The following is a 26,320-nucleotide window of genomic DNA, read 5'->3' as shown; positions in this document are numbered from 1 at the left end:
TCAGGCCGCAGCTGGAGTACTGCGTCCAGTTCTGGGCGCCGCACTTCAGGAGGGGTGTGGGCAACATGGAGAGGGTCCAGAGGAGGCCACTCGCATGATCAGGGGGCAGCAGGGCAGCCTCCAAAAGAGAAGGCTGAGGGGGATCTAATGGCCTGTTACAAACTAGTCAGGGGGGACCAGCAGGCATTGGGGGCGTCCCTGTTCCCCTGAGCACTACCAGGAGTGACTTACTTTTTCACTTTTTTTAGAGTAGTTCTTCTATTGCAAAGAACTCAGAAAGACCACAACTACGGATTTCTATTTGAAATCTTTGGGTTTGTCTTGTGGCTCTTGTTTGTAAATGTAATGGTGCTAACATGGGATCCTATGACCCCAGCTGACTTCCTGCCCTTTGGGCAGGGGGCTGGACTCAATGATCTCCCAAGGTCCCTTCCAGCCCTAATGTCTATGAAATCTATGAAACATTGTGTAGTATCCCACAGCACACTTGAAAGGATCGGAATACACCCTGAGATGGGGGTTAAGGAAGGATGTGATTGATGGGATTTATTTTTAATAGCTAGCCAGGGATGTTCTTCCTTTTTCCATTTGTAGAGTTCAGGGAAGGTTCCAGTTCCTAAGTGTTATGAATTAGTTTGGGGCTTGGTTCATAGGAACTCAGTGTATAAGCTTTAGTGGCTAGAGAAGCTACCTGCTGTTTACAGCCCAGCCCTCGTTTTCTGTGAATTTAGAGCAGGTGGGAATGAACTTTTACTAAAGCAAGGCCATTAGTGGGCAAGCTGTTGCAAGCTTTCATCATCATCTCATGTGGTAATTCAGTCCTCAGTTGCAACAGCCACTGCTCTTTTGAATTTCAGGGGAAGATCTATCACTCAGTTACAACCAAATTCTGCTTCACAAACACCCCCTACGAATCCACCACCGCTAGGCTTAATTTCAAGGTAAATCGTCAGCCATTATGAATTGTGAGTGCTTCATGTAGATGTGAACAATTGATACAGGGCACATATGATTCAAGCCTTTATAACATCTATATTACTGTAAGGGTTACCTTTTGGCAGGCAGTGTTGTATATACAAAAATCTTTATTTTTTCAACACAGAGCTAGCAGAGAGTTCAGCACTGTATTTACCACTGAACTGTTTCTTTGAATTAGCTATAGCCATGGATGGGGACATAGTTTAGAAAACAAAACATGTTGTGATCACAGGAAAATGTGCTTTGGGAAGGCATGAAAACAGTGGACTTTTGCAAGCGGTGTGTGTTTGCATTCTGGCAAAAACTTTAATAAAATCCTCCAGTCTGAGATGGACCTTGAATCCAGGATGAGTGTAAAAGATGCAGTCAATAATTCAATTAATGAATTTCCCCTTCCTTCAATTTGCATTACCAGCTTTTTGATGTTACCTCATTATTTTTTGCATTCCAAATTATTCTCGGGGCTTTTGTTTTTGGTGAATAACTCCTGATCTGCACAACTTCATCAGCTTTGCAAATCTGAAAGATCAGATACAGAATTTGCTGTTTACATGGGGCCTGATAAAGGCAATTTAGTCCTTCTTGCAAACTTTAACTTACACATTACTGTAAGTGTTACTGAAATGCAACTTTTGAGAATTTATGCTCTGCAAGAAGGAAACCCCATCACAAACACAATCCTGTTAAATTGTACGTTATGAAATGGAACATATGTTTTCATAAACTTTTTCTTTCCTCTTTCGCTCACCTCTCCTTGTATAAAAATATGCATTTGGCTGCAGAGAATTATTTGTACTCATTCCAGGCTAAGAAATATTAATCCAAAAGGAGTATTTTCCCCCTATGGCTAGTTTTATTTGAGATCCTTTTATGTCATCAGCAGATGCTGGCTGCAGCAGCATTTTAGCTTGGGCAGGAATCATTTGGGCACATTTCCCAGTGCAAACCTGCCTCCCATCTCAAGTCCTTTGTCTCAAGTCCTCTGTTTAGCTGAGTTCTAAATTATAGAAGACTGCAGCTTTCAGATGTACATTGTATAATACAAGGGAGAGGCTCATCTCCAAGGGCTGTGGGTTGAATGCACCCTGTCAGCTTCCCAGGCTGTCTCCTGGATTGATTTTTTTTCTTTTGCAGGGAAAGAACAGTAAGGGGAGGGTATCTTCTTTTTCAGTGAAGTAAGAGATCCAGAGGGCTGTTGAACTCTGTTGTGAATGTGCATATGCACAAGCTAAGGCTTGACTACATGTGATAAGTCTAATTATAACATCTCCAGCTGCAAAGGGTGAGGAGAGGGTAAATGATTCTTTTTAATTTAAATTGCACATGCTACAGAGAGAATAATCCAGTTCCCTGTAACATGAAAACACAACCCTACAGCTGTGGGTGCCTGGGGCAGTTACAGAATGCTTTCTCTTGTCTTTGGTTGGTCATATGATGGCTCGTTATCACTCACAGTTTCAGCATAGGGCCTTCTTCAATAAAGCTGTGCCCCTATTAGTGTGGTTGCCATAATATTTCCTATTGTCGCTACACCACAGTAGGTCTGCCTGTGGGAGCAATGGTGGATAAATATGTTAATCTAATCCAGTCTTGTCATTTTAAACAGTGTCACCTAATCTGGTTGACCCAGGAGTTAAGGTGCACTGGTACTTAATTTATACAAGAGCTACCTACACCTTATCTATGCCAGTACTGTCAGTGATGCCAGAAGTGGTAAGATTAGAAGTAGTAAAGCTAATGTGGAAATGGTCCATGCTGTTGCATCATGTGTTGTGGGAGGACTCTTTTTCTCTCAGAAAAATGCCAAGCAGATGGCAGATGACAGGCCCATCACAATCAATGATGCCCCTTTAGTGTCATGGTGACATTTAGTTACTCCCAAGCCATGCCCTGTTTTTCTCTATGGTGGATATTTGGGCATCTAAAGTCACAGAAATATCACTCTGGCAGTGAAAGGCAGGCAGTTCTAGGTCTAGTTTGAACAGGTGGGATGCCAAAGTGCTTTGCCTGGCTCTTCTTGCTGCAGTCGCTGAACTTCTCGAGGAAAATCAAATGAATTCTTTGGCAGTTTCCTCACCTGTAATATATAATGATGATCTGATGACATTATCAAGAACTATTGGTTGTTAGAACAAGCAGACTTTGGAGTGGGTGTACTATGGCTCTCTAAGGGAATCAGATTTGCAACCTATGTGATGGGTCATCACTAAACCCCTAAAGCAACATTGGGGTTGCCTGGAAACTACATGTCCTACCTTCATTTCAGTCATCTTTCTCCTGCCTTATTTTCTGTACTTTGATCCTTTATCATGAGTATCTAAAATCCAAAAGCTATATAAATACTAACAAAATTGCTTTTGTGTGTATGTTGGTAATAAATCTGATGGGGTTGGCCACTCATGAAATAGGAATACGAATGGTCAGCAGGGAGGGGAGAATCAAACTCTGCCTTTTATATTTGTTGGAAACCATTTTCCCACTATTAATTCACCTCTGATAACGTGCAGCATCCTTGCGCCTTTGCTTCCACTATTTTCTTAGTACAAATCCCTCTTATTCACCCCTTGCTTTACAGTGTCCTCCCCATTAGCACCAGACTAATCTGAATTCTTAGGATTTACCTGGAAAGGTTGTCAGAACAATCCGACTGCTTCCTTACAATAAATGATTTTTAAAAAATATTTCTATTGCTAAGTATTCAGCAAAGCTATATTTGCATATGGGTGAAATCTTGAAAACCATTTCAAGATTTAATTTGAAAGAGCAGGGACAACAAGTGAAGAGGCAAACTAGGATTTATAAAAATAAAGATTTACTGTGGGGCTTGGTGAAAATAAAGTGAAGAGCCTCTTACTGATTTTTAATGGACTTTGGATCTGGCCCATGGTTCAATATACAACCTTTTCTGGAAAAGTCATTTATATCTCTATGGTCTCTTCCAAGTCCTTCCATGAAGACCCAGGTGATAGAGTTTCTTCTCCTGCTCTCTAAGTCCATTAAAAATCCTTATTAATTCATCATTGTCATTCTCCTTTTAAAGACAATGGATCTGAATCAGCAGAATGAAAGTACCGAGGTATTAATTTTTCCATTTCTGTTCAACTATTTGCTGTTATTCAGCATCCCTGAGCCCTGTAGCCTCGTCTGCTTTTCCAATCTGTGTCATTCTAGACAGACTATAAGTATTTGAATGCAAAGATGTTTTAGTGGCATCCAAAAAGCATCAGTCACTTTTGAGTCTGCAGAAAGTCTAACTCATTGCCAGGCCAGATGAGCTATTTATGGGAATCATCTATATTTTGCCTGTCTAGCTTAATTGATTGACTGCCCTTTGCAGGGCCATCAGTGCTTAAGATAACATTATTTCCCATGTCATTGCCATTGTTACTGTCCTTGTCACACTTAAGAGCCGTAATCATAAATCCCTACCTCCTTGGATAAAAAAAAACACAGAACAAATCTGTCCCTGCCCTGAAGCACTTACTTTGCAAGTAAATCTCCATTTAACTTGTGGTTGCAGTTATCCTCTTAGCTTTAGTGGGACATGAAATTCCCCTTTGTTTTGAAAGCCAAGCATGTCTTAATGGACAGCTGCTCCGGCACCTTTTAAATCTCATTCTGCTTCAAAACCACAGCACAGGGAGTGTGTGGCGAGAGAGCACTGGATGAGCCTTAGCCACGTAAATGTTTAGTCCGTTTGGGAACTAGAGTGCTGGGACCCTGTGTAGCATGCATCGGCAGCCTGAATAAAAAACCTCTTTTTTATATTAATTATTTTTTCCTCCTGGTTCTTCTGTGTCATGAGGGATCCTTTGTTCTGGAGACACATGAGCAAAGCAAGAAGCTGAACAGTAATTGAGGCAGTGCTTACATGTTCCATGAAGCAAGGAACAACTCTCTTGACTGATGCTTGGCTCTCACTCTGGCCATGCAAGTAATGAATAAAGGGGGAAAAAATTAACAAAGCTGGACTGAAGAGTTCAGTAATTGGACACATGGGTGTTGAGGACTGGGCTGTCCTGAAGGAAGATGACAGACTGAAAGGGGAATGGTCACCAGCACAGGACAGCTCTCTCCCCATACTTGCAAAGGAATGTGTTTCAGGGGTTTCAAGACTTGGGTACAGCATATCAAGCACTCCTGTCAGGATGCATTTTTTTTTTACTTGCTTGACAAACACAGAATTAATCTCTTTCTTTAGCTGATGAAATATAACCTCCTCGTATTCCCCGAGGCTTTGTTTGCATAGAACATTTCATTAAAGAAAAAAAGCTTTTCTCTTGGGTTATTTTCTTAATTTACAGACATTGCATCAAGAGAGATCCTAGACACAAGCATAATAATGTTATATTAACCCAAGAATTTGTTATCTGGCTTTAGATGCATCTGAAGTAGAAGCGAGATACAAATATGACTTGATTCTGATTAATGTCCCTACAATTAAGATTTTATCAACCCACCAGCCTTGCCTTTCCTGGCCTCAATTATAGTGCTTCTGATCAGAGTAGGTGTCTCAATTATTCGGTCCCTAGCTGCTTTTCTTTTCTTTTTTCCCCCAACCTCTTCAGTTAAATAATTCCAGGAATAGAGGACAATCAGTTTTTAAAATTGAATTCTTGCAATCTTGGTGTAGGAGTCATTTGCTCATTAGGGATGAGGTTTTCTTCCTTGCAAAGGAAATGACAATTTGTTTGAGCCGATGCAACGATGAAATAAAGCAGCGGGGCATACCTTTTTGGCAGGCATACCACAAATTAACCTCACACCCTACTGGAGTGCCACATCCATCCCCTTCCCCTGCCCAATCTGCTGCTCTGCTTTCTGCTCTCTGCCCCATCTGCTGCTGCATTGCCTGCTCCCATTCCCAATCCGCTGATTGCCACACACACAGACTGCCCAGGCCACTTGTGGCTGTTATGTCCAGTAACATTAAACTGGGCCTTGTACCAGGTATTAATTGCAAGACTAGGACAGTTACTCCTTAACCAGTAACAAATTTATTAAGCCTGTAGCAGTGACAATTCTATTACTGTGGTTAGTCAAAAAGCAATATAACATGCTCAACCCCCCCAAAGTACAATGAACTTGACAACACTGCGTGATCAGTCCATAAAGTCTTGTTTGGATGCTCCCAGCTCCTACATCTGGGGTCTGCAAAGGGGAGAATTCTGGGATCTCTGTCAGAGTCTCTTCGGGAGGGGCTCCAAAGCGCCAGCTTGTTTTCTACTTATATACTGCATTTCTTATCATATAATTAGCTTAAGCCATTCCCTGCAATGCATACTGATAAGCCTATTTCTGCTTACCATATATGATTAATCTTAAGTAAATGTCCCAATTTTAGATAGTTATTTCATACTTAGGTGGGGGTCAGTTTCACCGCTGATTTGTTCCTCTTTTTCCCAAGCCAAATGTCCTTATTTTGGTTGTCTCTCTTCTTGTCTGACTTTGGTCATCCAGACAAAATATGTTCAGACTTTTTCTTTTTCTCCACCAAGACCAACTTCTGGTCAAAGTGACCCTCATGTCATCTCTCGCTGCTGAGTTGCAGCTTTGCAGCTCAGTTGAAACCAAGGTTAAATTGGCCAGCTCAAAGACACATGCTAAACAATGTTAAGAGAAGGAAAGCCCAGGCCCACAGGCCTCTGGGTCCCAACATGGCGCATGTCCCATGGGTTGGCCACCATTGAAATAAATCATGAAATCCAGGCCTCCTTTTCCATGCAGTTGTCCCAAAAATTCCATCCAGTGAAATAGGTTTGATTTGAGTGATACCATCAGAACAGGGCAATAATCCTTAGCAAAGCCTGCAGTGATTAGTTATCATTCCAAAATGTCAGGTCTGACTATACCCATTGGTTTGTCCAGTGTCAAAATCTTTTGGGACTTGAGAGCTCTAGGTTCAGTTTCTCTTGCTTTGCTACAGATTCCCTGTGTGGCCATGGGTAAGCCATTTAATCCACTTGTGTCATGGTGCCAGGTTGGCCAAGAAATCCCTTCATAAACTGTCTTGTTTTATGCTAGATTTTTGTAATGAGGGGCACAGGACAAGAGAGTACCAAGCCCCAAATTTGAGCATTGACATTGAATATAAAAGGAAAATAAGTCTGGGCTCCTAAGGGATCATAATTACATTGAAGCTAACCGAAGTACCAGTAATTCCTCCAGCTGGGGTGACATATCTGAGGAAACTTCAGCCATTGCCACTTCTGGACTGTGGCTACTAGAGATATGGAAAAGCTATGACTACCAGTGGGAGAACCAGAAGTCGTCATGGAAATGCTTGAGCTTGGCCATCAAGCTGACCTTCTGTGTTGACTAGCCAATGTGCAGGGTTTAGAAGAGGATGGTTCTTCTGGGGAAAGGTAATAGGATGCTGAGGAGAGAAGAACAGATGTAAGAAAGACAGTGGATGGGCTGAACTTAAACCTAGGGGACTGGTCTGACTAGCTTTGCTCACAATAAAGCAATGATGAATCAAAGCTCAGGAGTCTCAAAAGTGTTGTTGACCTCAAGATGAAATATGGCTCAGGCAGTACTCAGTCCCAGACTGGGAAGGATTCTCACTGATCTCTTGGATGAGCACAATATATAGCTCCATTGCAGTGATTCATGCCTTAACATGGGTCCAGCTGTATCTATATTTATGGTCTCAAAGAACTACTATTTTTGACATTCTGCTTTGTAAAAGCTCTGACTCTTGCCAGGGACTCTAGCAACAGAGAGAGCTTCCTGAGTCTGAATGGCCTAGGGCAGAGATGTGCCTGCTGCACTAGCCAGGAGAGCTAATTACACTGCAGCTATGTTGGAGCAGAGTCAGCTGGGAGCAGAATTGGTACTACAGAGGGCTTTAAATCACTGTATTTGATTTTCAAGTTGCAGCAATAAAGAAGAGGTGGTGAAAAATATAGCAGGCCCCTTTGTGAAAGGAGGATTTGTTTTATTACCCAACAAGTCATCTCCTTGAAAGGATTCTCCATTAATTCTTCCCTGCCAAAGTTCCCCTTTCATAGTAGAAACTCCATCTGCTCTTTGCCTGGGTGATGGTCAGATCTGCTAAAAAGGGTCCCCCTGATCAAGGGGCTTTTGGATCCTGCTCTCAGCCCTGCCACTGACTTTAAGTGTGTCACAGGAGCAGCAGTACCTTTTAGTCGAGGTAATTGCCTTGGGGAATAAGAAGCAAGGGGAAGAACAAAGGCTTTCTTTTTTTGCAAATGAATATTTCCGTAATATGCACCATGCACCAGGTGTAGATTTACAACTTGGATTCTGGGTTTCCTTCTTGTTGTGAGGATTTGACACTACATAAGTGTGACTGGGGTGCTCCATTTCTGTCCTACCTGGCTTTGTACTGGCAGTACTGGGCTCTGTGAGGAAATGGAAACAAATTGCCTCTTGTACCAAAGAGTGCTTCACCTATAGAATCATGGGGTTGGAAAGGACCACAGGGTCCCTCTAGTCCAACGTCTTGCAGAGATTTGCTGTTCCTAAACCATGCCAAATGGAGGCCTGTCCAGCCTTTTGTTGAAAACCCCAATGAAAGCGATTTCATGTCTACCCTAGGCAGCTTGTTCCACTGCCCTGTGGTTTTTACAGGTTTCCTGGAATTTGATCTAATTCTGCTTTGCTGTAGTTTAATCCCAGGGTCATATGCCCTGCCCCCTGTGTCAAGGGAGAACAATTTTTCCTCTCAGTATGGGAGCCTTTCAACTATTTGAAAAACCATCATGCCCACTTAATATCATTTTCCCAAGCTAAACATTGCTAGTTCTTTCAATCCAGGATAGGCCTTTCAGCCAAAGAGTGCTAGTAGTTGGGCCGCTCACCTTGCTTAACACAGCATAACAGGGACAATATTCAGGTCATAATAAGAGATAACAGGATAAACTCCCTGAATTTGCTGGTTCCTGGGACAAGGAATCAATTCTACATTGGTCTCACAGTAGGGAGTCCCAGAATAACTCCTAGCTGTGGCTATGACAGTGACCCCTCCCAAACACCTCTTGCCACTCATGAGAAACCCTTTAGCTACCTTCACTTGAGACCTAAGGACTCCTCAGAGTCCTCCAGCTCTTGCTCGTGAGCCTTTCAGAGGCATTCAGAAGTTTCCAAAAAATGCTTTCCAAGTATAAAAGCAGAACAGAAAGTATTCTCAACTTAACTTTTCATCTCCTAAGCTCTTCTCTCTTCTAATGGCTTTGCTTGTGCAGGGCCCTCCAGGCAGGGGGTGGGAGACAACAGCAGACCTGCATACTCTTAAAGCTGTATGCATTTGGAGAAGCTCCATTACGTGGGTATTAATTGGTCAGAGTCCAGAGCTGAAAGGAATCAAGGACTGAAACTCAGCGTATACTGGGCTGTTCTGTGAAAATAAAAACAACAACGAGGCTAACTTGGAATAATTTTCCCCGCTCTAGAAATTAGCAAGGCTAAAAATAAGCCTCTCTGCTGTCTGCCTAGATACCTCTCTCCCATGCAGTCCCATAGGCTTTCTGCAGTTACTGGGGTCCGAAGTTACAGGAACAAAGAAATTCCCGCACATGGATGCATTTGTCTTGTGTTTCAAAACTGTTCATTCTGAATCAGTTTTGTGTTTCTGAGCTGTAAGTGTAGAGAGGCTTTGAATGCACAGACCATCTATTCTAGTGAGAAATGCCACTAGTGAAAAATAGGCCATCTGTTCTAGGGAGGGCCGCTTTGGTTGTTCTTTCTAAAATGTTTGCAGGGGAGATGGTACCACTTGCAGGTATTAACGATGAGGTGACCCAAGAGGGACAGGTCTCACATCTCTGGTGATTGAGTAGCCTATAAAGTCATGGCATTAGTATTCCAGAGTGAATTAATGCAGAACCAAGGCTTTATGCACCAGACAACAGAAATCCATTTATAGGGTCAATTATAGCAGAGCAAGCAGCTGCCAAAGAAAGACAGTGTAAGTATCAATAATAATCTCTCACCTTGAGGAACTAAGCTCAGCATTGATGTATTTCTGAAGAGAAAACCCAAGGAGGAATCCACTTAAATATTAATCCTATTCTGATATCCATAGTTCAGTAAATGTAAAAGGATGTTAGAAGTAGCCTGCTGCTGTTTTATATTTTAACTTTTGGGCCTTTTTGTAGAGTGTGCAGCCATCTTCTTCCTTTTGTGCTCATTTAATAGCTCAGGTGCCTTATGGAATAAGTGCCACTGAATATAACAAAATTCAGATGTAACATAAACCTTCTTTACTCATAATGGAAGAACACATCCCCAGCTGGTGCAGAAATGTCTGATTTATAGCAACTGAAAATCTTGCCCTGAATCTCTAGCCTATTTTTTTTAAATCCTTAAGGTTTTAAAGCCAAACACTTGATCTTTCCTTCCCTGTGTTTGTGTAAAACTAATCTTTATGCTTTCACATGCACTGAGCCATGTTGCTATTCATCAGTTTGGCTATTAGTTCAGACCTGAGGTAATAGCAATTTAACATTTTCATTTTTCCTACAATCTCTGGTGGGCAGATTATTTATGATGATTGTCAAGAAACACTTGAACACCATGTTAGGCGTAAAACATTTTAAAATTTCATTTCCTGTCTCCTGGTGCCTCTTTACTTCCCTGGTCACATCAGCGTGGCCAGGTCTGGGGTCAAGAGGCTGAGTGGGGTCAGGAGGAATAAGGAGAATTCAGGTATGGGCTGCTTCTTCCAGGTCAGAGGTTTATACAGCAGGCAATGAAGGGTCAGTTGACCCTTCAGTTGCAGGGAGTGAGTGGGTGGCTAGACCCACATGGAGGTTTCTGGCCAGCTTTTCTCAGCCTGGATAGTCAGCTGGAAAGGTAGCAGACTGAAGTGAGCGGCTGGGGCTCTGGATTTGAGGCCATGACTTGATACCTGGATGCTCCCTGGTCCCCGTTCTGATGGAAGTATGATGCACCGCTCATTTTTTCTGTGATACAGAGAGTCCCCTTTAGTTTGTGTCTTCAGAATTATGTTGTCTTCGGTGTTTGTTCCTCTTCCTGCCTTTAAGATTTTTATGCGATTATAATTCAGCTTCTCTTCCCTCTTCTTTTGCCTTTTGAGGCGGGGTGAAATTAATTGTACCTACTTCACTAAAGGCTCAGACCTAAACATATTTCACTTGGTCCAATAGAAAGCTTTGCACGTAATGCTTTAAACAGATAAATACCTATTCCAAACCAGACAGGTTAGGCAGAGGAGCTCTTTGTCAACCACAGTAATCTTTTCTTCCGCTATGTTTTTAATCTAATATAATTTTGGTCTGCAAAGTGCTGGTCTTGGCTCTTTATCTCCTGTCTCCAGACCCTGAATGCTGTTTTCATTCTGTCCTGGGGTTTCAGCTGAGACAACTAACCTCTCTTTCTTCAAGTAATCAGCCATGGTCTCCAAAACAGAGCTCAAATGTCCCCCAAAGTAAATGTAAAACCAAAGAAGTGATAGCTGATGTTGTGAAGGAGGCAAAGATAAAGGGAAAAGCCCGAAGAATACTTGACTTGGGAAAAATCAACTCCTCCTTGTGGACAGGGTTGGCAGCCTTTCACTAACAGGTGGCTGAATGAATATGGTGGCTGGAGGCAGCAATTGTTAAATATTCTAGCACTAGATGACACGTTCTCATAGAAAACTTAGTGGGATGTATACATTTCCATGACAGTATCATTTTTGGCATACTGGGTAGACCAGATAATAAAATTTTCTTTGAGGGCTCAATCTGATTCACCAGGTGTAGGTTGCTGACCACTGGAAATAGCTATATTCCTCTCTCCTAGGCCCTGGAGTAGAATGGGGCTCTGAAATTGTACCTTCCAGCGTTCTTTCCTCCCTAGGGGTTTTGGCTGGTGCATCTGTCTAGCTATTCTTCTCACCAATTTTTCCTTACTTCTCCCAGTCCCTGGGAGGCCTGCCCCTCCTAACCCCGTCCTAACTGCCCTACAGGGTTTGACAGCACCTTGTGGAGCTGCGACCAGACGGACTCCCTTGTATTTGAAGTCCTGCAAAGGCAGGAAGGGGGCAGCACGTCTTTAGTGAGCGAATGAGCCAGAAACCAGGCAGAAAAGGGAGCAGAGGCTGGGAAAGAAGCCTTGTTGTTTTGTTGCTCTTGCCTAGTTTACCGTTCTCGTGGGACTCATTTACAGTAACTCACTATGGAAAAAACACGAGGCATTTGGAAGTGATCTGATAAAGGCCATTTTAAAGTTTCTGCAGGGTAATAATTACCTTGTCTCTCAAGATGCCCTTGAAGATTAACATTTACAGGCTAATAATGCAGGGCAGAGATTTTAATCTCTGTTTGATTTGTCCAAACATTCTTTCTAGATTAATGTATCCCTATGTGCCTCTAATGCATGGAGAAGATGCACAAATGCAAGCATCTGTCTTCTCAGGTGGATGAGGTCCCCTCTTTTGGTAGAAGATCGTGGGGTTTTCTTTCTGTTCACATCCTATCCAGCCTCAGCATGGTTATCTAGGTGTGCCTTCCTCCAGCACTATTCATTTCTCATAGTGATGAGGTAATATCAGGAATGCACATTACTGATACAATCTCCACTTCCATGGGGTGTTTAAATGGTGTCAGCCATCAGAGCATGGCACTGATTTTCATTTGCATTATTTTATACTAATTACAATTATTTACAGGAAGAAACAGAATGCTATTAATCTTCAAGGAAACGTCAGCATTGTAAGCGCAGAGACTACTTGATACTTTTCTAATTTCAGGTCAAGAATTTTGGAGGGACAAACCTAAAACTAAGTTTGCTTGAAAACCACAACAAAGAAGGGGCAATCTCAAGTTATGGGTGGCTGCCATAGTGAAATAAAACACTACTCCTCATTGACCTTCTGGAATAGTTTTAACTTAAAGGTCTTCAGGCATTCTCCATGTGAGGTTATGTTTCTTATTTTATGGGCAGGGAGACTTCATAGGATTTTACACTTTGCCTAAGGTTACACAGCCCACCCGGTTTGTGGAAGAGTGGGAACTAGAACAGTCACATTTCAATTATTGACTTTAGCGTCTAACTAGTATGCCATCCGCTTCCCGGGTGGGAATAGCCAAGAAGACCAGCAATTGATGAACATCCACACGCAGCCATCTTGTAACAGGGTTGGGACTTATAATTGGCGATGAGCACAACATTATCTCTTATTAAGCTGATAAAAGGGGAACAGCTGCAGTCAGTACTTGGTGAAGGAACCACTGTGCAGTATTCAGCCAGTGTCGCTTCCATCAGTCTCTGGCTCAGAGTGGGTTTGGGACTTTCATCAGTTATTTCACAGACATGCATGGCCAGCACCTAACCCGCTAGGATCCTACCACAGAAATGACTGGCATCCATCTTGGTTGAGCCAGACAGCTGTTTTATTGAGACGAGCTGGTTTAATGTTACATCTCTGAATTCAGACTATGGGCTTTCTACCTAGGGGTGCCTGAAATTTCATCCAAAACGTCAATCAAAATGGAGCTGGAAAAAGCCTCAGGTTAAAAGAAAAGAAAAAGCAGCAATTACTGGAATTGCATCCAGTTCGATGCATGCTCTTTTTGTTTCTTTCGTTTGCATTTAAGCCCATCAGCAATAACTTTAAAAGGCAGTAACGAGGGAAAGAAAGAAACAGGCTGCTTTTTTTTTCTCTCTGAGTAGCTCCTTTTTGAATGATTAAATGGAATCCAATGGATACCGACTTTTTTCAACATGACAAAATTGGAGGGATTTAGCAATAACAAAAACAGATAAAGCCTCCCAGCTTGAATTTCTTTTGAGGGCAACTTTTAATTTCACCTCCCTGGAAACAAGTGAGTCTTGTATCTATAGGACCCAACACGTTAGGGGTACCAGGGCAATTTTTTTAAAATTGCTACTTTCCCTGTGGCTTTGAAACATAACAGCAGCAAGATGAGTTCTGGTTCTCTGAGAGCCAGATACAACTACCCTATTCTGGTTCTCTGACAGCCAGGTACTTTAGGTGTGCCATGGTTGCATTTTTGGCTCTGCTTCTGATTTGCTATCTGTGGTAGACATGGATTCCCTACTTGTGTCTAGAGGAGAAATCCTAAATCAGAAGCATGTTGTGCTTGGAAATGAGACCAACAAAATTAAGACATACCTCCCCTCCCCCCCAGCTCAAGACTCTGGAGGAAGCTTAGTTATGATGTGTTATGCTCCTGTCTAATTACAGCACTCTGTCCCTCATCCACCCTAGCTAATGTTTCTTCCCATTCACAGTCAGCATGTGGCTCATCCCTAAGACAAGCTGGCAAAGCAACATCTCCTTCTGGGCAGCTCTGTTTCAGGTACCCTGCTTGCCTTCTCCTTTAGTTGCATTCTTTTTCCTGTTATTTTTTTCTTGGTATAAAACCTGGACTCAAACCACTGCCGCCTACGTAGGATCCTTGAGGAGTATTGGTTGGCGCAGCCCTGCCAGAAAGATCTTTGCTCTACTTCTTCCAAAGCACGGCTCCCAGTGACTTCACAGCGAGCTCAGTCTGAATAAGGAGACAGGATTATATCACAACCTTCAATGTCTGCCCTGGAAAATTAGCATCTTCCAGGCAACTATATGTTAAAACAGGGCTGTCCAACTTGTGAGCAGTGGGGGCTGCCTGCCATACTGGTCCACCCCCAGGGATGGGGACAGGAAGTGAAAGCTGGAAGAGGGAGGGGAAGCCTGGAGACCCTGGTTATGGCAGCGACAGCAGGAATGATGGGGAGAGCAGCCCCAGGGCAAGAGTGCATGGACTACAATTTTAGTAGCCTCATAGTCCACCAGTTGGACAGCCCTGCATTAGATGGTATACAATTTCTGTACACCACAGAAAGGGACTATATAAACTTAGTTTCCCTTAATTAGTGGTGGCTTCGCATAGTGGCCTGAGCCAGCCTGCTGTGCTTATAACTATAGTGTGTCAGATGGACATGAGGAATTACAGTTGGCTGTCGTCACCAAAGAGCTACTCCCCCTACAAGGAATCGCCTCATGCCTGTGAATTCCAGAGGCAGGGGGAATTGTAACCAGGTGTCTTCCAGTTTCCATCAAATATTTGATGTATGGGGTCTGGGACATGCCAAAATGCACATGGAGCCTTCTCTCCATCAGTACTTGTTCATTCAGCTGGCAAGTATTAGAACAGATTAAACCGGCTAGGCTTTCCTATCTAAATACTGACACTGAGCCCAGGGACAGTAATGCTGACAGGATGAGGCTGGGAGTGGAGAGGGTCAGAAGCCAACAACTCTGGAGCAAAAGCTCCAGGTGGAGTCTGGAACAACGAGCCAGCAGGTAGGAGCTGGGAATGGGGAACCTAGGATTTATCAAAAGGCACCAGGAACATGGAATCGGAAGCTCTGGGTTAACGAGACGGGCATCTGTTCTCTTGAATAGCCTACTGGGCACTGCAAGAGCAGCTGCTTATAAGCAGGTGGCCATGCCCATGCAGACAACTAGGGCCAGCTGGAAGTAAGCCACTGGCAGCTAGACACAACCAGGGCCAGCTTAGGGCCAATTGGCCTGTCTGCTGCCCTGACTTGTGACAATATCTAAATTAAAGACATTTTGAATAACAGTGAAACATGATCTAATCTGTTTACAGAAAATATTGTCAACAGAAAAAAGGCAAATTCATTATTATTTGACAAACTTTTCCCCTTGCTCTAATATGTGCATAGGAACAGATGCATTGCCGAACCCAACTAGACCCAAGGGACCATTTGGCACTCCACCAGTGTCCACTTGCAGGTGATTCCAAGAAACACATGAGAAACATTCAGTGGGCAATTATAAAATAATCTGTAAACAGAGAGTTTTTTTCCACAACTCTTTATAACTTAACGAGTGGCTTATGCCTTGATGCACGAGCCTTTATAATAAAGATTTAAAGGCCCAGAGTGTTGGCATGAATATAAATTCTCATAATCCATGTAAATGTTCCATTTTTTTAATCTTGACAAGCTCTTGGCTGCAGTAATTTCTTGTGTCAATGAGTTCCACAGGCTACTTATACATGTTTAAAAGACATAAGGAGAAAGGGTTTGGCATTTAAGGTAGATAAGTGTGGAAAGAATATTTCTATATTTTCCCATGTGCAAAGAACAAAGTGTGCACACTCCGTCTGGGTTACTTTCACTTGAGAATAAAGGAAAACTGTCATGTCTCCAGGAGGGAGAATCTGAGTACATCTCTTGCTCCCCAAATCCACTATATTGAATCCCCTCACACTCTTGCACGCTGGCGCACAGACGTACAGTCACAGACTTACATTTTTTGCATCAGGATGTCAGAAATAATGCAAAAAAGTCTGCAGAGTTTATTGCTTAAAGCAAGACCTCTTGCAAATTTAACATTTCTAATGTACAGAAGCTCATAATGTACTACTTAGCAGCGGCTAGGTTCCCCCGCCACAAGAGTTGGAAAAACCCTCGGTGCCCAAAGCAGGGTACATGGCCAGGAGGGGAGGTCTTGGAGTGACACAGACAATGCTGGTGGGGCCGCTGATTGAGCAAAGGGCTCTGAGGCCCAGTTGATGGCTCCTTGAAGAAAACTGTAAGTTCCTGGTAGAGTTGGGTCCTGCAGGGGAGGCATTCTGGAAATAAGGTAACTCCCCCCCCCCGCCCGCATGAGGGAAGCCCTGGGTGGAAGTTTGCCTCCCAACTAGACCCAAGGAAGGGAAAGCGCCTCTTGCTAGCTGGGATCCAGGGGTAAACGCAACTTATCGTGTAAAATAGCACCTCATATTTTGTATAATTGTTATTGTAATTATTAATATGTTGTACAAAATGTTATGGAATTGGGTTAGTTTGGTATAATGGTTTATTGTATTGTATTGTAAATATTTATCTGTATACCTTTGACGTTAAAAGATATTGCTAAGGGTATTTTTGGAAAGTTTTCTTTTGCTACCTATTAGTATATTTATCTCTCTCTATATTGAATAAGAAGTAATACGTATATTATAATTCAATAAACTAAATAGTTAAGAGCATTGGCATGGAGTTGACTCTATAGAGAAAAGAGGGACCCACACTCAAATCATTGGTGTCCCTCTCACAGTACTGTCGTCTGCCTCATCTGTCCCTTCCAACTGAGAACAGGGCACACCCTTGGGTGTTCCTGGGTTACAACGCACATTCTGCAAATAGCAAATGCTGATCTGAGCTGGATTGACTCAGCCACCTAAAAATTGAAGTGTCTGTAGTAGGTGTGTCTACACATTCATTAATGTGCTTTGGTAATGTGCATTAAATTTAGTACCTCCATTGTGAGGTATTAGAAAAAGGCATGTTAGCTTCTTTTAATGCTCATTAGCAAAAGTCCACAGTTTTTTGTGAGATGCTGTAATGTACATTAAAATAGACTAGTGCACATAAAGTACATGTGTAGATGTGCCCAGTGTGTCCCAGCATTTGTCTTTTCCCACAGGGCAGCATCTCTAGTTGGCAGGGTTCATAACAAGTTTCCTTCAGTTTATTTTAATGCCAGTCCAGTAACACCCAGTTTTATCTGCCTAATTACTTTATGAGTCAAGGAAAACGGTAATTGGTTTTTTTATGGGTTTGAGCAAGCAATTATGTTTTCCTTTGAGCACTCCCCCTTCTCTCAGTGCGGATGAGACACCAGAATTCATCATCATTGGCCCTGCTGACCTTCTGAATGATTTTGCATGACTAGGTGGACAGGTCACTCTTTGCTACTGTGCTTCAGACCATAGAGGCAAAATCCTGCTCTGCTCATGACTTCTGGGGAAATCCCTCAAGCTCCAGACAAGCACTTCAGCTACTTTGTGCTAAACCCATATGTAGGACTGCTTTTTTGGGTCTGATTACCATGTAATGATCCTGATTCTCCATCACCTTGCATGGCAAGTTGCCATTTACACCTGTACAATGTAGGAGCAGTAGGGAATCAGACCATGTGTATATAATCCTATTAATGTAAAGGTAGCCAGTTACATTCAATAAAATCACTCGTACCTGCTGAGAATCCAGCCCAAGAGTCATTTATGTAGGCAAAGGTTCTCACTGGAGTTAGCCCCACATTCAGTGTCTAATAATAAACCAACAGTTGTGAATAGGACCCTAGGCTTTGAGAGTTTATGTTTTAATAACTCATTTAGTTGGTGCAGTAAAATATTTTGCATTACTCATGACTGCCGTATAATGGCAGAAGATACGGTTTGGATGTAGCAGCCATTTCCAGGAGACATCAGGACTAATCTGGTTCCATTTGGGGTTCTTCCCCTACTACTAAATCTCTTCCCCCTCATCCCTCACCTCCTTTAGGAAGATTTGAAGAGCACAAATAGGTCTTGCAGTATGACATGAAGGTCAACAGAATAGAGCCATGATTTTTAGAAGTTTACATCAAAGTAACTATGTGGCCTGGCCTTCAGGAGATAGGCAACCAGCAGATGCTGTTGAAGCCAATAGGTACTATCAACTTCAGTAGTTGTTGCTCAGCACTTTTAAAAGTCAGGCAACTTATTAGGTGGCTAAATAGGGGCTTTGTAAGCCCAGGCATCTCGTTTGGAGAATCTTAGCTTTGGTCTTTAGTTACCTAAAACTAGAAGTGAATTCTGCAGCTCAGAACTATCAAGACATTCACGCAGCCTGGTACATTTATTCTCTAAGTTTTCCCTGGTCCCCATTTTGACCCACCTGCTTGTTTCACTCACCTCTTTGGCCTTTTCTCCTGGATTACAAATTCTTTGGAGCAGGCATAGTCATCTTGTCTGTGTTTGTATAGCATACAACACAAGGGATGAAACCCAGGATCTTTGGCATGACTAGGATATAATGTCTCATATGCATTCTTACTTTCTGTGAAAATAACCAAGGGCTCAGTTCTCTCTCCTTATGTTTTGGTCATACCATGAGAACAGCATGTTGTACCTTTCCTAGGATGCTGTGCTACTTATAACTTTCCTGGAATCTCAAAGTGTGCAATGCTAGTGGGAAAGGAGATTTTGGAGATAACGTCTTCTCTTGTTACTAGTCATAAGTGAAAACTGAAAGAAAAACAAGCTCTGGAATAGGAGGGTATTTTGGCAGCGGCACAGGCTGCTTGTTGTGAAAGTTTTTTCAAAATTCCATTAGTCTGTCACATAAAATCTAAAAGGTTAGAAAAACCTTGGGCTTTGCTTATTTTACTTGGTATTAGATTTTCAGGGAGTCTCTCATGGGATTTTGTTACCAAAAGTAGCTTGAGTTTGAGACCACAGTAATTCTTTTAAAAGTGGGGAGGAGATTCTTTCATAGGAAAGAAACCACTCTGAGACATGATCCCGCCTCAGCGTGTAACTCTCATGCTCCTGGGGACATCTTGCAGGGGTGAGTCCCTCTCTGAGGAACAGTTCATTTATGTACATTTGTTTCTAGCACACGGTTTGCGACGCTTCACTAACTCCAGCCTTTGGGTTTGTGTTGCTGAGAAATGCATGATCTGTGGTTTTCAGGATGATTAAATTTTAAATAGTTCCTCCAAAGAGATGGTTTTATTTTGTTTTTGTGTTTTAATCTTTTACAGTGGAGATAAAGTTCAAAAATCTCTGCTTGTTCTCTTACATGAGAAAAGTAGAAGGCAGGTAGATTTGCACGTTAGAGACTAGCTACCTTGTGAGAAACGTAGGTCTTATCAAACATTAGGGCTGTGCGAGGCTTTGGACCACGCTTCGGATCTGGAAGAGATTTGGACGCTTCAGATGCTGAAGCAGCATGTCCGAATCAAAGCATTGGCTTCTTTAGGCTCTCCAAACTGATTTGGAAAAGCTTTGGATGCTTTGGAGGGCTGTTTGCGTGGGGAAAGAGAAAGTTAGAAGAGGAAGGGGGGGCGAGCAGGGGGGAAGACTGACATGTCTAGGTGTCTGGGGAGAAGGATTTCTCTCTGGCTGCCTTTCCAATGACAGTGTCTGGGGGGAGGGACCTAGAAACAGCATAAAAGCTTCTGTTTACAGGTATGCTGTGCCTTTTGTAAGCTTGTTCTGTCTTGGGAACTGCATGAGAACGGTACTGTAGCAGGCAGGCAGCTTGACCTGGCTTGCTTTAGTCAGCAGGTGAACTTGCCTGCTCTCTTTTGTTGTTAGAAAGAATTGGGTAGGATTTAGCTTAGCTTAGCTTAGCATCTCTTAATACTATTCAATTAATTTATTTCAATTTATATTTGCTTTTTTTTGTTGCAAACTTTGAAAAAAGAAAAGCTGTGTTTTCCCTGCCAGCATGATCCAGCACTGCCGAAGGCACATCAGCTGCAGAAAGGATGTGAGACACTTTTCCACCATGGCGATGCTGATGCATCTGAGGAGGCAGCACCCCCTTCCCTTTTTCCTGCTCAGCCTGGCATCAGTGTGAGTGTGCTGAAAGGGAAGTTCCCTGCTCACTCCAAAGCCCCTTTCCCCCCAAAGCAGAGGCAAGCCACCCTGGACCAGTGCGGGAAAGGTGGATGGAAAGTGGGGCGTGTTCTCAAGGTGAGCGAGATAACTCAGAGCATTGGGGAGATGATTGCTCTGGATAGCCAGCCCTTCTCCCTAGTTGAGTGGCCAGGGTTCAGGTGGCTTATAGCACTTCTGGCCCCATCTTAAAAAGTGCCTCCATGCACCACCATTAGCAGGGCGGTGGTGCCCTCCCTGTATGAGGCACATAGGGAGTACTTGAGGGAGGAGCTGCACAAGGCAGCACCGCAGGTAGCCTTGCACTTCATCTCCAACATCTGGAGCAGCCGGGATGGCAGTCATGCTTACCTCTCCCTCACAGGGCACTGATGTGATCAGTCAGGCCATCGGTGGGCTCTACTACAAGCCAAGGTGCTGGATGAGTGCCACACAGCAAGGGAAATCATGGGGGCCATGAACCGCATGGTGCAGGGGTGGCTCACTGGGCAGGACAAGTTCACCCGTGGGTTCATGGTCACTGACAATGGGGCCAATATGGTGAAAACTGTCCATGATGCCAACTTTGTTGGCATCTGCTGTGTGGCACACAGGTTTCACCTCATAGTGAGGGTGCCTTGGAGGGGGACAGGGATGCTGGTGACAGTGCTGCCACCACTACTGCTACAAGCCAGCTGATTTTGAAATGCAGGTGGACTACTTCCACCACAACACCAAGGTGGGCAAGATGCTGTGGGAGAAACAGGTAGAGCTCAGCATCCTGCAGCACAGAATCATGCAGAATGTGGAGACTTGGTGGAACTCCACATACCAAGGCTCTGTCCTTGGACCCATACTGTTCAACGTTTTCATAAATGATGTGGACATTGGAGTCAGGAGTGGACTGGCCAAGTTTGCCATGACACCAAACTTTGGGGCAAAGCATCCATGCCAGAAGATAGGCGGGTGATCCAGGCTGACCTGGACAAGCTCAGTGAGGGAACTGGAGAGCCAAATGGAGAAGTTCCAGGGGATCAGTGCTCCTGGCTGGGGCAGGCCACTGTCACCAGATGTGCAGGCACTGGTGAGGTGGCTGAAGGAGGGTATCAGGAGATGGCTGATTCCCTTGCAGTCCAGTCCAGTCTACACGATGGCAGGCATGTGTGACCCGAGGGTGAAGGGGAGCATGTGCACTGGCAGCATCAAAACCCTCGATCACTGAACACAGGTGCTGGTCAACAAAGTCAGGGAGGCTGAAGTGCAGAGGCAAGGGGATGCAGAAGGGGGATCCACTTTCCTGTGCCAGCACTCCCAGTACCAGCACCAGCACCAGCTAGTCCCCTCCATGCCAGCCACGGCCAATGTGGGCCATGGGGTCGAAACACACCAGACCCCAGCCTCGGGCAGGTAGCACCAAGGCTTTGATGGCTATCTATCTTGCTTAGGATGTGGAGTCACTGGACTGCGACCCCTTGGCCTACTGGGCAAGCCTCAGCCAGGTGTGGCAGGATCTGGCCACAGTTGCCCAGCAACACCTGTCCTGTCCACCAACCAGTGTTTTAAGCGAGATGGTGTTCAGCATTGCTGGGGATGCTGTGACACCCCACCGTACCTCCTTCAATCCTGCTTTGGTGGAGCAGCTGGTGTTCCTAAAGGTGAACCTCCCACTGCTGGGGTTCCCCAAGCTCCACCTGCAGACGGACTGAGTGCCACCCTCCTCACTCGTCTGCACCAGTTTCCTTTTTTGAGTTTTTTTAAAAGCCGAATAATACCCTGCTCTCAGCTGGAGGTGGTACTAACTGTATCACCAGCCAGCAGGGGAAGAACATGTCCCTGCTGAGCTCATTCCCCTGCCAAGACGAACTTGGAGGTATGGGATTGGGGCTATGGGAAGGTGGAGGCCCCAGGCCCTGAGCATGACCACTAAAACTGCACCCTGCCAGGGTAGGGAGGTCAGGTGGGAATGCTGGTGGTGTGGCAGCCCTGTAAATGCCAGGACCAGTGATCCCCTGGTGAAAAGCGGGGAGGAGGCACCATAACCTCCAGCTAATGCACCCCTGGCTGGGGAATGCCCAGACCTGTCATGTCTTTGGCAGGCCTGTGCTTGCCGGTTGCAGTGCAGTTGTAAGGCTCCTGGTGAGCTCAGCTTAGTTGCCTGGGACCTGCATTTGGTCCTGGATGGAAGGAATAGTAAGGAAGCCAGAGGCTGGTCTGGCCCGCAATGCAGGCAAGAAAGTCAGTCGGTGAAAATGGAAATGGAGGCATCAGGAGGTGAGGGACAGGCTGGGGTAGGGGGTAGGGAGGAAAGCGGGATGTAGCAGCGCAGAGGTGCCTGGGGTGTCAAGTGTCCCGCAGGACGCAGTGTGCCAGAACTCCACTGTGTATATTGAGTCCATGAGTTTCTGTACCTACTACCTAGGAGGCTGATGAAGTGCAGTTCATAGGCCCAGCTTTGAAAAGTGGTTTGCATTGTAATTTATTCCCTCTCAGGATCAGGCTTGAGAGACTGGAGGCAGAGTGTTTTTTTGGTGAGGAATGAGCCCCCACAGATAGTTGGGTATTGTTGTCTTTGATAGATTCTGGTGTGCAGTTTGTGCGGGTACTGGAGATAGTTGGCAGGTTTTGTGTTTTGAGCTGTAGGAAGTTGGCTTCAGTACTGATGACGAGGTTAGGTGCTTGTTTGAATGTAGAAACCAGTGCCAGGAAGGGAGCACCTTAATACACACACAGTGTTACCCACCCACATCACAAGTTTTGCCTGTTAGCAGCCAGCGGTGCAGGGCCCCAGAAGCCAGATTCCCCCAGTGAGACACACACAGAGCTGGCAGGCTTCGTGACCTGGCAGGGCCCAGCACCCAGGTCTGCAGTAGATTTTATCCCACTGTGCCCCAAGACAGACGCAGTCACTCAAGCACCCACCCACATTATGAGTTTTGCCTGTAGCAGCCAGAGGTGCAGGGCCCCAGAAGCCAGACTCCCCCTGCACCTATCTCCTTGCCAGATGGCATGCTTTACGGCCTCAGCAGGGTCCACTACCCCTGCAGTTTCCAGCCCTTTGCGCCTTAACACACTGGGTCATCTATGTTACAAGTTTTGCCATCAGCAGCTTGAGGAGCAGTTCCCCCCAAACCCCTGCACCTATCTCCTTGAAACATGGTAGGCTTTGTGGCCTCAGCAGGGGCCACCACCCCTGCAGTTCCCCCCCATGGCATAACAGAGACACGTGACATGAGTTTTGCTTTCAAAAATTTAGGGTGCAGTTCCCCCAAAGCCCCTGCACCTATCTTCTTAGTTATAGATATTTATAGTTATAGATATTTCATTGATTCCCCATTATATCCTATGGCCAAATCTCCAAAGCAGCTCTGAAGCTTCAGAGCCGCTTCAGCTGAATTGAAGTGGGAAACTGATTTGGAGCTCTGAATCAGATCGCTGGCATCTGAAGCAGCCAGATCTGAAGCTGAATCAAATAGCTGCCTATTCGCACAGGCCTATCAAACATTCATTTTCCTGAAAGCCTGGATAATTAGGGCGATTACGGGATTCCTACATATGAGAACCAGGAAACAGGTGAGATGGAAGGGGGTCTTGTTAAAGTGTTGAGGCGTTAGCAAAAGGTTGTTGTTTGTTTTGGGGTTTTTTTAGTTTAAATTCAGATGCCAGAAAGGGGATGGGTATAAATGTTTTTGGCAAGACCCTTTGCTTTGAAGGGATGGGAAAACTACCTTTCTGGTTATTTGGCCCTCCAGGGAGTAGAAGTGCTGCCAAAACAGGAAGACAAATCTTTGTTTTTCATAATATCCTTGTTGCAGGGCATTGAAGTACCCTGCTCCTAAAGAAGGACAGGTGTGGGTTGCCGGGGCAACCCCAGAGGTCAGCTGACCAGAAGGGGGCAGGGCCTGGCCTATATAACAACAGCCAGGCTGAGGCTGGAGGGCAGTTCCCTTCTGGCAGCTGGGAAGGAGAGAGCGCTGCTGGGAGTAGGCAGAGTTGGGGAAGCCTGAGGACCTGAGCAGCTCCATGGGTGAGGATACCAGGCGGAGGAGCCCTGGTGGGGATGGAGACAATGATAAGCCAGAGAACTTAGGGTTTATGTTTTAAGCCAGGAGGCTAGCGTTTGAGTTGGGTTTTTGGGTCACAGCTGATTAGCTTATGGTTTTGGTTATTGTTACCACTGGAGGACCAGGTGAGGCTATAGGGGTTGGAGGAGGCTTCAGGGGAGCTCCCCAGTAGCATGGGGGTTCCTGGCACCACAGAGGGTGCTGTGTTTTGGGGGTGTCCTGACCCTGGCCCCAGTAGGGTAGTATTGGGAGGAGCCCAGTGGGCATAGGACCCGGGAAGGGGGTCTGAAGGCCAGGTTAGGCTGAGGCCTCCTGAGCCCTATCGAGCAAAGCCCAGTAGGGCATAGGACCCGGGAAGGGGGTCTGAGGCCAGGTACGGCTAAGGCCACCTGAGCCTCAATTGCGGGAATTGCAAGTGGACACATTGAGAAGCCCCAGGAGATGGCGAGCGCATTGAGAAGCCCTAGGAGCAGGCATCTAGGGACACGAAGGCCCAGGGAGGGTGAACACATAGAGGGAAGCCCAGGAGAGGGCAAGAGCATAGAGAAGGGCCTGGTGGGGCCAGTAGGCGAAGGCAGGCCAGGAGAGCGTCCGTGAGGGCATGGGCCTGAAGAACAGACTCAACAATGTCTGAAATATCTGAGAGGCTTGGGGCATGGTATTAGGGGTGGTAGGAGCCACACATAGCCCATAAGGCAGAGGGCACCTAATCAATTGAGGGGCCAGAATAAATACTAGCACTGTGTCCAAGGGAACAGAAGGCGGCTTCCCTTATGAACTATAGAACCATCAAAGATGTGGTGGACGAGAACGAGGGTGCATGACGGACAACTTGGCACAGTGGGGGCGCCAGGAGAGATCATGGCCGTGCCTGGCTCCTCACCCTGTGACAATCCTGAAGGTGAAAAACGAAAGGGGATCCACGTTTTCAAATATGCCTTTGAGATCTTCAGTGCTAAATGGAAAGAAGACAAAGAAGGCATAAAGTCATTGGTTGGTTATACGCACCGCACCACACCACTTCATGCTAATGAAGTCCTAAGACTAGAACTCTTTGGGGCATGGGCCATCTTCTGCTGTGTTTTGTACAGAGCCTAGCACTGTGGGGTCCTGGCTTGTGACATGGGCTGCTAGGTGTTACCACAATATAAACAATAAATGACAGTCACTTTTAACTGGCTGGCAAGAAACATTTGTACGGTGTTTTTATACCTAACTATCAATTCTCAGTGATGTCTGACCTGAGCAACTGAAAACTGCAGGCACTTTAAAAGTTCATCTGGCAAGTTACTTCAATGCACTGAAGTGAATTGTTTGGGTTATGCTTCCAGAAATGAGAAGGGACTGAAACTTCTGTAATTTGAGTCATTAATTGTGTTATCTGTGTTATCACGTCCAAGCCTGTCAGCCCAACTTCTGTCTGGTGGCAGAGTAGGTCATTCTCTGGGTTTTTACATTCTGGAGACTGAGCTGGTCATCATTGAAAGTGTCAGGAGGCAGTCTGGCATCAGTGCTCACTGATTTCAAGTACCTCCATATACTGTCTGTCACTATGTTAACGTTCCTAGCGTTGCACCTCTACAGAATGGGGAAAGTAGAAGGGTGGCACTGGCTGCATTGGATGGAGGTTAGAGATTTACCTCTTGGCTTTACAGGCACTGGCTATTATTCCTCATTCCTGTGCATGCTAGAGTAGCCACTCTCCCCTTGTGCACGGTAGGCTGTAGCTTATTTCATCTTGGCTTGCAGCTAGATGCAGCTGACCCACATTTTGGAGGTCATAGTGAAAGTGAGGACACCAGCAGAGTGAGTTGAGAGATCATACCAGAAAGGGAAAAGCACTTTAATTAGGGAAACAGATTTGGTCTCAAGACAATCCAAATGAGCAAGGTTTAAGGCTGGAATTTCTGCTGGTGAATTTCTAGC

The 26,320-nt window shown here is 44.9% G+C and overlaps 1 protein-coding gene across 1 annotated transcript in view; it reads left to right on the top strand.

Annotated features, from left to right (window-relative positions):
• Positions 1-689: 689 nt before the first annotated feature.
• LOC109315132 overlaps positions 690-26,320 on the top strand; it is an 88,569-nt gene continuing 62,938 nt past the window's right edge. Inside the window, exons 1-2 of the mRNA XM_019542697.1 lie at positions 690-941; positions 12,617-12,861. The gene's annotated coding sequence lies outside the window, so the exon portion shown is untranslated. The remainder of the gene's footprint in view (positions 942-12,616; positions 12,862-26,320) is intronic.

This window comes from Crocodylus porosus, unplaced genomic scaffold (assembly GCF_001723895.1).
Source record: "Crocodylus porosus isolate Cpor-Errol unplaced genomic scaffold, CroPor_comp1, whole genome shotgun sequence".
Taxonomy (NCBI): Eukaryota; Metazoa; Chordata; order Crocodylia; family Crocodylidae; genus Crocodylus; species Crocodylus porosus.
This window is presented reverse-complemented; position numbering and strand designations above follow the sequence as displayed.